General features: G+C 38.8%; 1 pseudogene; it reads right to left on the bottom strand.

Moving 5' to 3' along the window:
• Positions 1-1,205: 1,205 nt before the first annotated feature.
• LOC138892588 (uncharacterized) lies at positions 1,206-11,068 on the bottom strand (annotated as a pseudogene).
• Between the last annotated feature and the right edge of the window lie 2,766 nt (positions 11,069-13,834).

Genomic DNA, 13,834 nt, shown 5'->3' with positions numbered 1-13,834 from the left:
AACACCCAAATTGAGTCAAACTTGCGCGGAGTGCGCGGTAATCCTACCACAAAGTCCATATTAATCATTTCCCATTTCCACATTAGAATTTCTATGTTCTGTGCCATCCCACCGGGGCTTTGGTGTTCGGCCTTCACTTGCTAACAGTTCGGACATCTTGCTACAAAGTCCGCAACATTCCTCTTCGTATCATTCCACCAATAGACTTCCTTAAGATCATGATACATTTTTGTAGAACCTGGGTGCACAGAATACCTAGAAGTGTGAGCTTCAGTCAAAATTCTTTCATGGAGACCTTCCACATTTGGAACACATAGTCGCCCTTGGTGATAACAACACGATAGGTATCCAAGAATTACTAAACAAAATCAAGAAACGTGCGGAAGCTAAAAGAAAATAAAGAACAAAAAAAACGGAAAATTAAAGATAGATTGAATTCAAGAAAGAGTTTCTTGAATTCAAGAAGTTTATTCTTGAAGTTGTATCCTAACAACAACAATTAGCTAACAAAGAACTAATCGCCTTTGGTAGAGAATTAAAAACAAGAGATAGATTGTGAAACCCGACCCTTTAGAATAATAAGAACAACAATAAGCTTAAACTTATCACCTTTCTTGAATACCTAGAAGTGATCTAAGATTTCGAAAGAGTTTAATCTTACCACCTTAAGTTGAGTCTTGAAGGTTGAAGAATAAATCCAAGAGTTGCCACACACAAGAGTGCAAGAAAGATCTCACAATTTTTATTGATAATAGTCTAACTCTAAAAGCTAAGAAGACACCTCTTTATATAGGGAGGGGGTCACGAAATTCTACCTAAACATTAAGGAAATAAAGTCCTACACTACTTTGGACAACAAGTCCAACTATCATAGGAAAAGGTAAAACTCTAGGAAATAAAAACTAAGTCAATCTTGGAAAGTAATTCCAATAATCTTAGGAAAATAAAAATAAAGCCTTAACTACCTAGGAAAGCATCAAATATGTCATAACAAACTAGAAAATAAAATAAGGAACTTTAACTCCTTCTCCTATGTCTTGGCCGCCCCTCCTTGAGCTGACTTGGGCGCCAAGTTAGCTCCTTTGTAGGTTGATTTAGGTGCCTAATTTAGACCCTCCTTGGCTGGTGCTTGGACCCCAATATGCCTCCTCTTGGACTTGGACTTGGACTATCAAATGAGTGTAGCACTTAGCTAAGTCCTCTCCTTAATTCTTGAGCTCTTCTTCCACCATTAGCGCCTTCTTGTTCTCCCATTGAAGCCCAACAACCTTGTCTTGCTTCTCCTTAGCTTGAGACCTTGTGAATGGATTTTTTGGTACTTCTAAAGCTTTATCCTTGTCCGTGGAGCTATCATTCCCCTCCTCTTGAAAAGAATTCGTCCTCGAATTTGAACTTACATCAAATAAGGATAAGTCAGCAACATTAAAAGTAGCACTTACTTGAAACTCACCTGGAAGGTCCAATTTGTAAGCATTATCTCCAATCCTTTCAAGTACTTTAAATAGCCCATCTCCTATAGGGTGCAATTTTGTCTTCCTTTTTGAAGGAAATCTCTCCTTCCTCATATGAACCCAAACCAAATCACCAGGCTCAAAGATAACTGGTTTTCGACCTTTATTTCTTCGTAAAGCTGTTTGCTAATTCTTCCTCTCAATTGCAAGTCTCGTATGCTTATGAATAGTCTTCATCGAATCAGCTTTCTTTTTTCCATCAAGACTAACCCTCTCATTAGTAGGCAAAGGCAATAAGTCAAGGGGTGTAAGGGGGTTAGAGCCATAAACAACTTCAAAAAGAGAATAACCAGTAGATGAATGAACAATTCGATTGTAAGCAAATTCTACCATAGGCAAGTGATCCTCCCAAGAAGTTAATTTTCCTTTTAGAACAGCCCTTAACATATTTCCTAGGGTTCTATTTACTACCTCAGTTTGCCCATCAGTTTGTGGATGACAAGAAGTAGAAAACAACAATTTTGTTCCCAATTTTCCCCAAAGCACACGCCAACAGTGGCTTAGAAACTTAACATCCCTATCACTAACAATAGTTCGAGGTATACCATGCAATTTAACAACTTCTCTAAAAAATAAATCAGCAACATGAGAAGAATCATTAGTCTTTAAACAAGGAATAAAGCGAGCCATTTTTGAGAACCTATCTACCACAACAAAGATGCTATCCTTACCATACCTTGTTCTAGGCAATCCTAACACAAAGTCCATAGAAATATCAATCCAAGGTGAAATAGGCACAGGTAATGGCGTGTAGAAACCATGTGGCAACACTTTAGATTTAGCTTGTTTTGCATTCAAGACATTGAGCACAAAATCTTTCTACATCTTTTCTCATATTAGGCCAAAAGAAATTTTCAGCAAGGATGTCAAGTATTTTAGGCACACCAAAGTGTCCCATAAGCCCCCCACAATGTGCTTCCCTCACAAAAGCTTCTCGCAAAGAACAATTAGGGACACAAATCTTTTTCTCTTTAAAAAGAAACCTATCTTTCAGATTATACTTCTCAAAAGGCCCATTTAAACATGCCGAAAATGCTACATCAAAATTAGAATCATCAACATATAAATCCTTAATATGATCAAATCCCATCAATTTAGAAATAAGAGTAGAAACAAGAGAGTACCTTCTTGAAAGCGCATCAGCAACTATATTGTCTTTACCTTGCTTGTAGCTAATCACATAAGGAAATGTCTCAATGAATTCAACCCATTTGGCATGTCTTCTACTCAATTTACCTTGGCTTTTCAAGTATCTTAAAGTTCATGGTCAGTTTTTATCACAAACTCCTTTGGCCACAAATAATGCTGCCATGTAACAAGAGCCCTTACCAAGGCATATAATGCTTTATCATAAGTAGAATAATTCAATGCAGACCCATTCAGCTTCTCACTAAAATAAGCGATTGGTTTAGAATCTTGCATTAAAACAGGCCCAATACCTCTACTAGATGCATCACATTCAATTTCAAAGGACTTATTAAAATCAGGTAATTGTAACAAAGGAGCATAACATAATTTATCCTTCAAAATATTAAATGCATGCTCTTGTTCTTTTCCCAATTAAAGACCGATGATATTTTGTAATAATTGAAGCTCTTTGTTGAGAGTGAGTGTCTTTGTGCATTTATCCCTTGTGTGTTATTGTAAATATGTTGATTTTGAGACTTTCTTTCTTGTGAGGGCACATGAATTATGATGGATTGGTGACGTTGATAGATTCCGAATTGAGTAAATTGAGCATATGTAGTAGACTAGTGCTTTTGAGTCACTTCTTGAGGCTTGGTTATTGTCACTTGATTATTTTGAAACTCCATTGCATTCTTGAAATTGTTTTAAATGAGGGAGTTATTTGGTTGAGATTCACATGCTTGAGCCTAATTATTAGTACCACCTAAATCCATAAGTGTTATGCTTTATTGGAGAATATGATTTGGAAATGATAGCGATGCTAATTGTGCATTGAATAGTAGAGCCTCATTGAGTATTTGGTTTTGATTTGCTTGAGGATAATAAAATTTTTTAAGTTGGGGGTGTTGATGGGTGGTTACTTTACCATTTATTCTAGTCTATTTTCTTTAGTTTTTATGTCCTTTAATTATAAAATTAGATACTTTATGGTGTGCATTGCTAGATCTTCAGGTACCATGGACCTTGAAGAGAGTTGAGATAAAATGAAGTGAAATTGTGCAAAAAGAGTAAAAGAAGTGAAAATATTTCCAGTGAAATCGCATCTGCGCAGGAAGGTCTGCATATGCGGTCTCACATCTGCGAAATCTAGCTTGCAAGGCAGAAATCGCTTCTACGACCACTAATCCGCTTCTACGAAATTGCTTCTGCGGTTGAGGTCTGCATTTGCGAAAGGTGCAGTAATTGAACTAAAATCTCTAACAAATCTCCTATAAAAGCTAGCAAGTCCATAAAAACTTCTAACTTCAGTAATGCTCTTAGGTGTAGGCCAATATTTAATCGCCTTGATTTTATCTTCATCTACCTCTACACCTCTAGAACTCACAACAAAACCCAAGAAAACTACCTTATCTACACAAAAAGTGCATTTGGAAATATTTGCATATAATTGTTGCTCCCTAAGCACATTACAAACTTGTTTCAAATGTTCGACATGCTCTTCAAAAGATTTAGAAAAGATCAGAATATCATCAAAATAAACGACTACAAATTTTCCATGAAAATCCTTAAAGATATGGTTCATTAACCTCATGAATGTACTAGGTGCATTAGTTAACCCAAACGGCATCACTAACCATTCATACAATCCATATTTAGTTTTAAAGGCAGTTTTCCACTCATCTCCATGATTCATTCTAATTTGGTGATATCCACTCTTCAAATCAATTTTAGAGAATATTTGAGAACCATGCAATTGGTCAAGCATATCATCTAAAAGGGGAATAGGATGGCGCTACTTTACCGTTATTTTATTAATGGCGCGGCAGTCCACGCACATCCTCCAAGTACCATCCTTCTTTGGCACCAAAAACACGGGCACAGAACAGGGACTCATGCTTTCTCTTACAAATCCCTTATCAAGCAGCTCTTCTACTTGTCTTTGCAATTCTTTTATTTCTTCGGGATTCTGATATGAACTATGGAACTTCGGGATTCTTTTATTTCTTCGGGATTCTCCTATAAGCAGGCCTATTAGAAATTTGTGATCCCGGCATAAAATCAATTTGATGCTCTATTCCTCTAAAAGGTTGTAAACCTTTAGGAAGGTCCTCAGAAAAAACATCTTCAAAATCCTGTAAAAGATTAGAAATAACACTAGGCAAAGAGGATCTTAGTGAATCATTATTAAGCAGAACTTCCTTATAAGTGAGCAAGATAATAGGCAGCCCTTCTTTTTTTGCAATTAAGCATTCTTTGGCTTTTGCAAGGCTCACTTTTTTTTTCAATCTTAGCCTCTTTCCTCTCACCAATGCTTTTTTTTTTTTTCACTATTCCCCACCTTTTCCTTTCTCTCTTTGCTGCCCTCTCTCTCCACGCACCTCACTTCATATTTTCCTTCTTTGTCTTTCCTTTCAGTCTCTCGTTTTGATCCCTCCCCATGTTTCCCCATTGATTCTTTCATCTTTTTTTTATCTTCGTACACTTGGGAAGGAGTTAAAGGTGCAAGAATGTACTTCTTGCCATTATTCTCAAGAGAGTATCTATTTTTCCTCCCATCGTGAAAAGCACTCCTATCATACTGCCACGGGCGCCCAACCAAGATATGACAAGCTTGCATGGGTACTATATCACATAGAATTTTGTCAGCGTACCTTCCAATCTTGAAGGAGACCATGCATTGCTTATTCACCTTGACCTCTCCACCATCATTGAACTATTGCAACCTATAAGGTCTAGGGTGCTTTGTCCATTCCAACCCTAACTTTTCCACCAAATATGCACTCACAACATTAGCACAACTCCCATTATCAATTATCATAGAACAAATTTTATCTTTAATCTCACACCGAGTATGGAATATGTTTTCCCTTTGATCTTCATTAGAGTGACCCAAATTAATGTGCATAAGCCTCCTAACCACAAAATTCACCCCACTATCAATGTACTCCATCTCTTCTCTTTCTTCACTCTCTACAAAATTTTCTTTTTGTTCTTCACTTGGTTAACGTTTTTCACTCTCATATCCCCCATCCTCTTTGATTAGAATGTTTCTTCTACTTGGGCATTCATAAGCCTTATGCCCTCTCCCTTGACACTTGAGACATTGAATAGAAGAAGTAGAAGTAGAAGTTTTAGGCGTAAAAGGCTTACCCCAGGATTCCAATTTGCTCCTGCCCTTGTCTTCATAGAATTTAAGAGTAGGTGTCTCCTCAGATTTCGGCCATTGCTTCTTTGGAATAGTAGTTGGCCGGCTTCTCCATGAGCTAGATTGTTGTCTCCTTTTGTTTTGTCCTTCTACCTTTACAACTAATTCAACTAACTCATCTAAAGTTACATATTGTTGTAATTCAACTACATCAGCTATTTCCCTATTTAAACCATTCAAAAACCTAGCCATTGTAGCCTCCTCTTCCTCCATGAACAATTAGCTTGGATCATAGCCATATCCATAGCCTTAAAGTACTCATCTACAGACTTGGACCCTTGACTCAAAGTTTGAAGACGTTGTTGTAGATCTCTTTGAAAGTGTGATGGCACAAATCTCTTCCTCATTACCCTCTTCATCTCAGCCCACGTAGCAATGAGTGCTTGTCCTTCTTGCAATCTATCCCTAGAAAGCTTTTCCACCAGATTGCTGCATAGTCAGAAAACTCAACAGCAGCAAATTTAACTTTCTTACCCTCAGAATAGTTGTGGCAGTCAAAGATGGCTTCAACTTTTCTCTCCCAATCAAGGTACAAGTCTGGATCCCTTGTTCCCTTGAAAGTTGGCATCTTCATCTTTATACTACTTATATTATCATCTTCTAGTCTTCCTCTTTGCCCCCTCCTATCTCTTTCTAACCTATCAAAATCAATATCATCATTAATATCATCGATAGGGTTTTCTTGATTTACAATGGGAGCAGGGGGTACATTTCTCCTAGCTTGGGGTCTAGCATTATTTCCCCTCCTAAGTTCAGCTATTGTAATATTTTACTCAGCAATGGTGTCCCTCATCTCTTGGAATTGCAAATTCCACCTTTCAAATTGTCGGTGCATTGCTTGCAAGGTGAAATCATTCCTTCCTTTGATTTTGGCTTCTTGAAGAACCCTTTGTTCATCATCACTACCTGTATGAGACATCCTGAACAAAGCAATATATATCTCTCAATTTGGCTTTTTCCCTCTGATGTTCTCATCTCTCTTGCCTTTTTCCACTCAATGCAACTCTTGGTCGTTAATCTTTAGATTTATTAATAAACCTTACTAGTCACAACCCTTAGTGATAAGAATATGAAGTTAGAAAAAGAAAGAAAAGTGAATGACCAAACCTAGGAATAATATGAATTGGTTAGTAGAAATGAAAAAGGAAAGAATTTTAGGAAATCCAAAACCCACAAGAATAATGAAAGGAGTTTCCTTAATCTTCAAGAACAAAGATCCCTTCTTCTTGTTTCCTTTCTTGACTTGGAAACCAACTAATAATTGAATTCTAAAATAATAATGAGTAATAACACTTTTTCTTTTTTTGGCTGATTTTTGTTTTTTGTTTTGGTTTTTTTTTTGTTTTTGTTTTGCTCAAGAACCTCCCAAGATTATCAAGATGGAAATCTTGATTAGCCTATGCTCTGATACTACTTGATAACAATACAATAGGGGTCCAAGAATTACTAAAGAAAATCAAGAAACGTGCGGAAGCTAAAAGAAAATAAAGAAACAAAAAAAACAACGGAAAATTAAAGATAGATTGAATTCAAGAAAGAGTTTCTTGAATTTAAGAGGTTTATTATTGAAGTTGAATCCTAACAACGACAATTAGCTAACAAAGAACTAATCGCATTTGGTAGAGAATTAAAAACAAGAGATAGATTGTGAAACCCGACCCTTTAGAATAACAAGAACAACAATAAGGCTAAACTTATCACCTCTCTTGAATACCTAGAAGTGATATAAGATTTTGAAAGAGTTTAATCTTACCACCTTAAGTTGAGTCTTGAAGGTTGAAGAATAAATCCAAGAGTAGCCACACACAAGAGTGCAAGCAAAATCTCACAATTTTTATTGATAATAGTCTAAGTCTAAAAGCAAAGAAGACACCCCTTTATATAGGGAGGGGGTCACGAAATTCTACCTAAAAATTAAGGAAATAAAGTCCTAAACTACTTTGGACAACAAGTCCAACTATCATAGGAAAAGGTAAAACTCTAGGAAATAAAAACTAAGTCAATCTTGGAAAGTAATTCCAATAATCTTAGGAAAGTAGAAACAAAGCCTTAACTACCTAGTAAAGCATCAAATATGTCCTAACAAACTAGAAAACAAAATAAGGAACTTTGACTCCTTCTCCTATGTCTTGGCCGTCCCTCCTTGAGCTGACTTGGGCGCCAAGTTAGCTCCTTTGTAGATTGATTTAGGTGCCTAATTTAGACCCTCCTTGGCTGATGCTTGGACCCCAATCTACCTCCTCTTGGACTTGGACTTGGACCATCAAATGAGTGTAGCACTTAGCTAAGTCCTCTCCATAATTCTTGAGCTCTTCTTCCACCATTAGCGCCTTCTTGATCTCCCATTGTAGCCCAACAACCTTGTCTTGCTTCTCCTTAGCTTGAGACCTTGTGAATGGCTTTTTTGGTACTTCTAAAGCTTTATCATTGTCCGTGGAGCTATCACTTGGTACCTTAGTGTACCATCATCCATGCCAAGAGAAAAGGCCAGGGTCTTATGTTTATGAATCCCCTCTTTCAATTGTACCAACAATGGGTCGTTGTATTGTTTTTCTTTGACTTCCACTACAAGTGATGATTCAGCCCTATTTTGTGCAATTACCTCTCCTTCACTAGAGTCTGCAAGACGAACTCCCAAACTAGCCAATCGGTTAACTTCTTTGGCCAATGGCCTTTGATATGCCTCCAAGTGTGCTAAGCTACCCATAGATTTTCGGCTGAGAGCATCCGCCACAACATTAGCCTTCCCTGGATGGTATAAAATATCAATGTCATAATCCTTGAGTAATTCAAGCCATCTTCTCTGCCTCAGACTTAATTCCTTCTATTTAAAAATATATTGAAGGCTCTTATGGTCCGTGAATATATCCACATGGACCCCATATAAATAATGACGCCAAATTTTTAATGCAAATACCACCGCCGCAAGTTCTAAATCATGTGTTGGATAGTTCTTTTCATGATTCTTTAGTTGCCTGAAAGCATAAGCTATCACCTTTCCATGTTGCATTAATACACACCCAAGCCCGATTCTTGAAGCATCACAATATACCACAAATTCATCTATACCCTCTGGTAGAGTCAACACTAGTGTCGTAGTTAATCTTGCTTTCAATTCTTGGAAACTCTTTTCACAAGACCATTGGAACATAATTGCCTTATGCGTCAATTTAGTCAATGGAGGGGCAAGAGTAAAAAATCCCTCCACAAACTTTCTGTAATACCCAGCTAAGCCTAAGAAACTACGAATCTCTATTGGAGTTGTAGGCCTCGGCCAATTTTTCATAGCTGATATTTTCTGAGGATCAACCTTAATTCCCTCACTAGAGACTACGTGACCCAAGAATATAACCAATTTAAGCCAAAATTCACACTTTGAAAACTTTGCATATAACTGGTGTTGCTGCAGGGTTTGCAGAACTACCCTGAGATGATCGGCATGGTCTTCTCGACTTTGTGAATATACAAGAATATCGTCAATAAACACTATCACAAAAGAGTCGAGGAATGGCTTAAAAATTTGATTCATAAGATCCATGAAGGTTGCGGGGGCATTTGTTAGCCCAAAAGACATCACCCAAAATTCAAATGTCCATACCGGGTCCTAAAAGATATTTTCGGAATATCCCACTGATCTTCAATTGGTGATACCCAGATCGTAAATCAATTTTGGAGAAGTACCTAGCACCTTGCAATTTGTCAAACAAGTCATCTATCATTGCCAGTGGGTACTTATTTTTGATTGCTACCTTATTAAGCTGCCGATAGTCAATACACATTCTCAGTGACCCATCTTTCTTTCTTACAAAAAGGACCGGTGCGCCCCAAGGCGACACACTCGGCCGGATGAAACCCTTTTCTAACAAATCTCTTAATTGTTCCTTTAGCTCCTTCAATTCTGCCAATGCCATTCTGTAGGGTGGAATAGATATAGGATGTGTATCTGGCATCACATCAATCCCAAAATCAATCTTCCTGTCTGGTGGGATCCAGTGAGTTCATCCGAAAAGACTCCCGAAAATTCATTCACAACAGGCACAGACTCAAGTGTAGGTGCCTCGGCATCAGTGTCTGTAACCTGGACCAAATGGTAAATACATCCATTGTTGATCATCTTTGTGGACTTAAGGTAAGAAATAAACCTACCCTTTGGCACTACATCATCACCCTTCCACTCAATAACTGGCTCATTTGGAAATTCGAACCTAGCAGTTCTGGTTCGGCAATCAAGCTTGGCAAAACATGAATAAAGCCAATCCATCCCCATTATCACATCAAAATCGACCATTCTCAATTCAATAAGATCGGCGATGGTGCCCCGACCATGCAACATAACAACACAATCCCTATAAACTCGCGTGGCCAAAATAGACTCACCAACCGGAGTAGATACAGAGAACGGCTCATAAAGCTGTTCTGGTTCTATCCCATATTCCATAGCAACATAAGGTGTGACATATGACAAAGTGGAACTGGGATCAATAAGAGCATATACATCATGAGATTGGATGGTTAATATACCTGTGACAACATCTGGAGGAGCCTCTGAATTCTGGCGATCCCTCATAGCATAGAAACAGACAGATCCTCCCGAACTCTGTGCTCTACCCCTAGCTGCACCACGCCCTGCGGGTGTTGGAGTGCCTCGAGCTGGAGGAGGTGTTGCGGATGTAGTAGCTGCAGAATTGGCTGGTTGTGCCATGCCCCTACCCGTACCCTGGCGGGACGAACGACAATCCCTCTGAATGTGACCCCTTAATTCGCATCCGTATCATATGGGTAAGTCCATGTAGCATATTCCCAGGTGCATCTTTCCACAACTAGGGCATGGGAGCTTCCTCTACTGCTGGAATCTACCACAATGACGACCCTGCTGATTGGATCCCATGTTGCCCTGACTGGACCTAAAACGGCTCCACTGCTGCTGCTGACTAGGCCCTGATGGCGGTGCACTAGCCGAAGACAGATCAAAGGACTGTGATGGCCCTGACGACCCTCCTCTGAATGTTGAATTGCCACCACCTGAAGAACTACCAAAGTTGCCCATAGACCAGGCCTTATTACCCTCTCGCTCCATTTTGTTTCTTAATTTGTGGGTCTCTGTGGCTTGAGCGAATGCCACCATCTTTCCATAGTTCATATCAGAATTCAAGGCAGCTGTAGCAGCCTCATTAATTACCAAGGGACTAAGTCCCTGCACAAAGCGGCGTAGTCTAGCCTCCATAGTGGGCAACATGTAAATAGCATATTTAGATAGGTACGCGAATCTCATACGGTAATCCTACACACTCAGTGTACCTTGCCTCAAGTTCTCAAAATCAGCCGCACGGGCTGCCTTAATCTCGACAGGCAAGAAATGATCAATGAAGGCATCGGCAAACTCACCCCACCTCGCCAGAGAGCTCCCTTCTTCACAGGACTCCTCCCATAGTTCAAACCAAGAATATGCCACCTTTTTCAGGCGGTAGGAGGCCAATTACACTGCCTCTATTTCAGTAGCACGCATAACTCTGAGAGTCTTGTGTATCTCATCAATGAAATCCTGGGGATCTTCCTCTGGGTTAGTACCCGTGAACACTGGAGAAACCTGTTCACCCTGGAACCAGTAGAATCCCCTGGCTGACTGGAAAAAGTGGGTGCAACATTTGACCTCTGGGTCTGGGAAGCCACTATTTGAGCCAACATCTGTATGGCTCTCCTAAGATCAACATCAGAAACACCAGAATCGGAAGCTGGAACTGGTATATCAGTTAGAGGGACCGTTGCACCCTCAATAGGTGTAGGGACAGGTGCGGTCTGATCAGTTGTAGTAGAGTCAGGCAGTGTAGTAGCTGGAGGAATATTCTCACTCCTCGGGTGCTCACCCGCATCATCAATTATACGACCAACTGTCACTCCTGGGGTGACATTGGCTCTTTGGCCAGTTCTTGCCTTCATCTTAGGAGCCATGTACTGAATATTAGAGCAACTCAGGAGTTAAAGGAGGAACAATCTTACAACAAGCTTTATTGCATGATCAAGAACATGAAAGAAGGGTATTATTCCTAAATGCCCATGTAGCATCCTAATTATAGATGTGGTCGACAACACACCGATAATAAGGACTCTACTAGACACGGCTTCGAGACATCCTAGGATGCTTTAAAATCTTAGGCTTTGATACCAAGTTTGTCACGCCCCAAAACCGAGGAGCGCGACCGGTGCTCAACCGAGTGAACCCGACCGAGCAAGCCTATTAGATTTCATTCTACCCAAATTCATCAACGAATAGAGATAATACATATTATCATTAATTAGATGAAAATGTGTTCATGTCTACAATACCAATTCATTTCCAATAGTTTCATCATTTTTAAAGTCTCAAATGAACAAGTAATACAACCACAACATAACATAGTTTGTCTTTCCCCAGCACCAATACACAACCCACACTATGTCTACGGAGCCTCTATAGATAAAGAAGAGTACAATGATAATGCCGGCAACAAGGCCTCGGCTATACCTCAAACCGAATACACAACGTACAATAGATACATGACCCCGGAATGAAGTGTGGCTCACCAAGTCAACTGGGAAGAAGGTGTACTGCTATCACTGATCAATATCTCTTGCTGTGGAACTACCTGCATCCATTTAAAGATGCAGCGCCCCCAGCAAAAGGGACGTTAGTACCGTCGAATAGCACTAGTATGTATAAGTAAACAGTCTCTCAATAGAATGACGAATAATACAAAAAAGATTGTCATAATATCAATGAAAGCCTTAATTAACATCAAACATCAATTTAGAATCAAGACAGTGTTCAAATTAATTCCCATAACTCACATTGGGAGATTTTTAGTATCGATATACCATTGTCCACAATACCATTATTCACAAAACCAGTACCACCACACTCTTAGCACGGAGTCCGATCACGAACCGATCGGCTAGGCCATCTCATTAGAGATATCAATCACAATTTCTCTTAATATCAATACCATCGTCTTTAACATGGAATCCGATCACGACCCGATCAGCTAGGCTATCCATTAGGGACATCGACCACAATCACAATTTCAATTACAATTTCCAGTACAATCACCACCATGTGTGTGGCATGGTGTCCGATCATGACCCGACCGTCTAGGCTGTCTTATTTGAGACATCAGCCTCTTTATATAAATTATCGAATTTCGTATTACTTTCATATCTTTTCATTTCATTGGTACTAATGGCCATAATTATAAGATCATTCTTGGCACGTTGGCCATATTCAGTATTTCATGCTCACCTTATCAATTTCAAATATCATTATCATCATCAACAACAAATACAACTCAAATCAAGGTGTGTAGTACACATGTGAGCAATTTAGAGTCTAAGGCAAATAGAGATATTTCACAAAATTTGGCATAATAGCCTTCATTTGAACTTGACTTAAAGTCGAAACATTATTAATGCACAACCCATATTTTAACACATCCTCAAATGGTAACATAACATGAATAAAGCATTTGGGATGCTTGTTTAACATATTTCTTTCAACCCAATCTTACTCGAAATAGCCAGTTTCGTAATGAATCACTCGGGACTTGCATAATTTACATGAATATTGTGGGATTCAATTCTAAGAGAAGAGTTTAGCCAACATACCTCACTTGAGCTTCCTTAAACTCTAAAATATTCCGGAATTCTTAGCAACTTCAATCTATTGTAAAAATATAACAATTTGAATCAAAATTTGGAAGATGATCATGGTTCTAGCTCACTTGAGCATTTTATCAAACACTAGGTGTGCATAAGGTTTCAATGTCTTTTTTATGAAGGATTTCATCATCCCACAACCCAATCTTTACCATTTTTAGCTCAACAATATTCCTACACCCTTTGATAAAACATGCATGTAAAATAAACAACTCTCATGCCCAAAAGCTATCTTGCTAGTTACCCATTTTCAGAAGATTTCGAAATTAGGGTTTAAGGTGTAGAATCTTACCTCTAGGATGAA

The sequence above is a fragment of the Nicotiana tomentosiformis genome, chromosome 5, assembly GCF_000390325.3.
Source record: "Nicotiana tomentosiformis chromosome 5, ASM39032v3, whole genome shotgun sequence".
In the NCBI taxonomy this organism is placed as follows: domain Eukaryota; kingdom Viridiplantae; phylum Streptophyta; class Magnoliopsida; order Solanales; family Solanaceae; genus Nicotiana; species Nicotiana tomentosiformis.
This window is presented reverse-complemented; position numbering and strand designations above follow the sequence as displayed.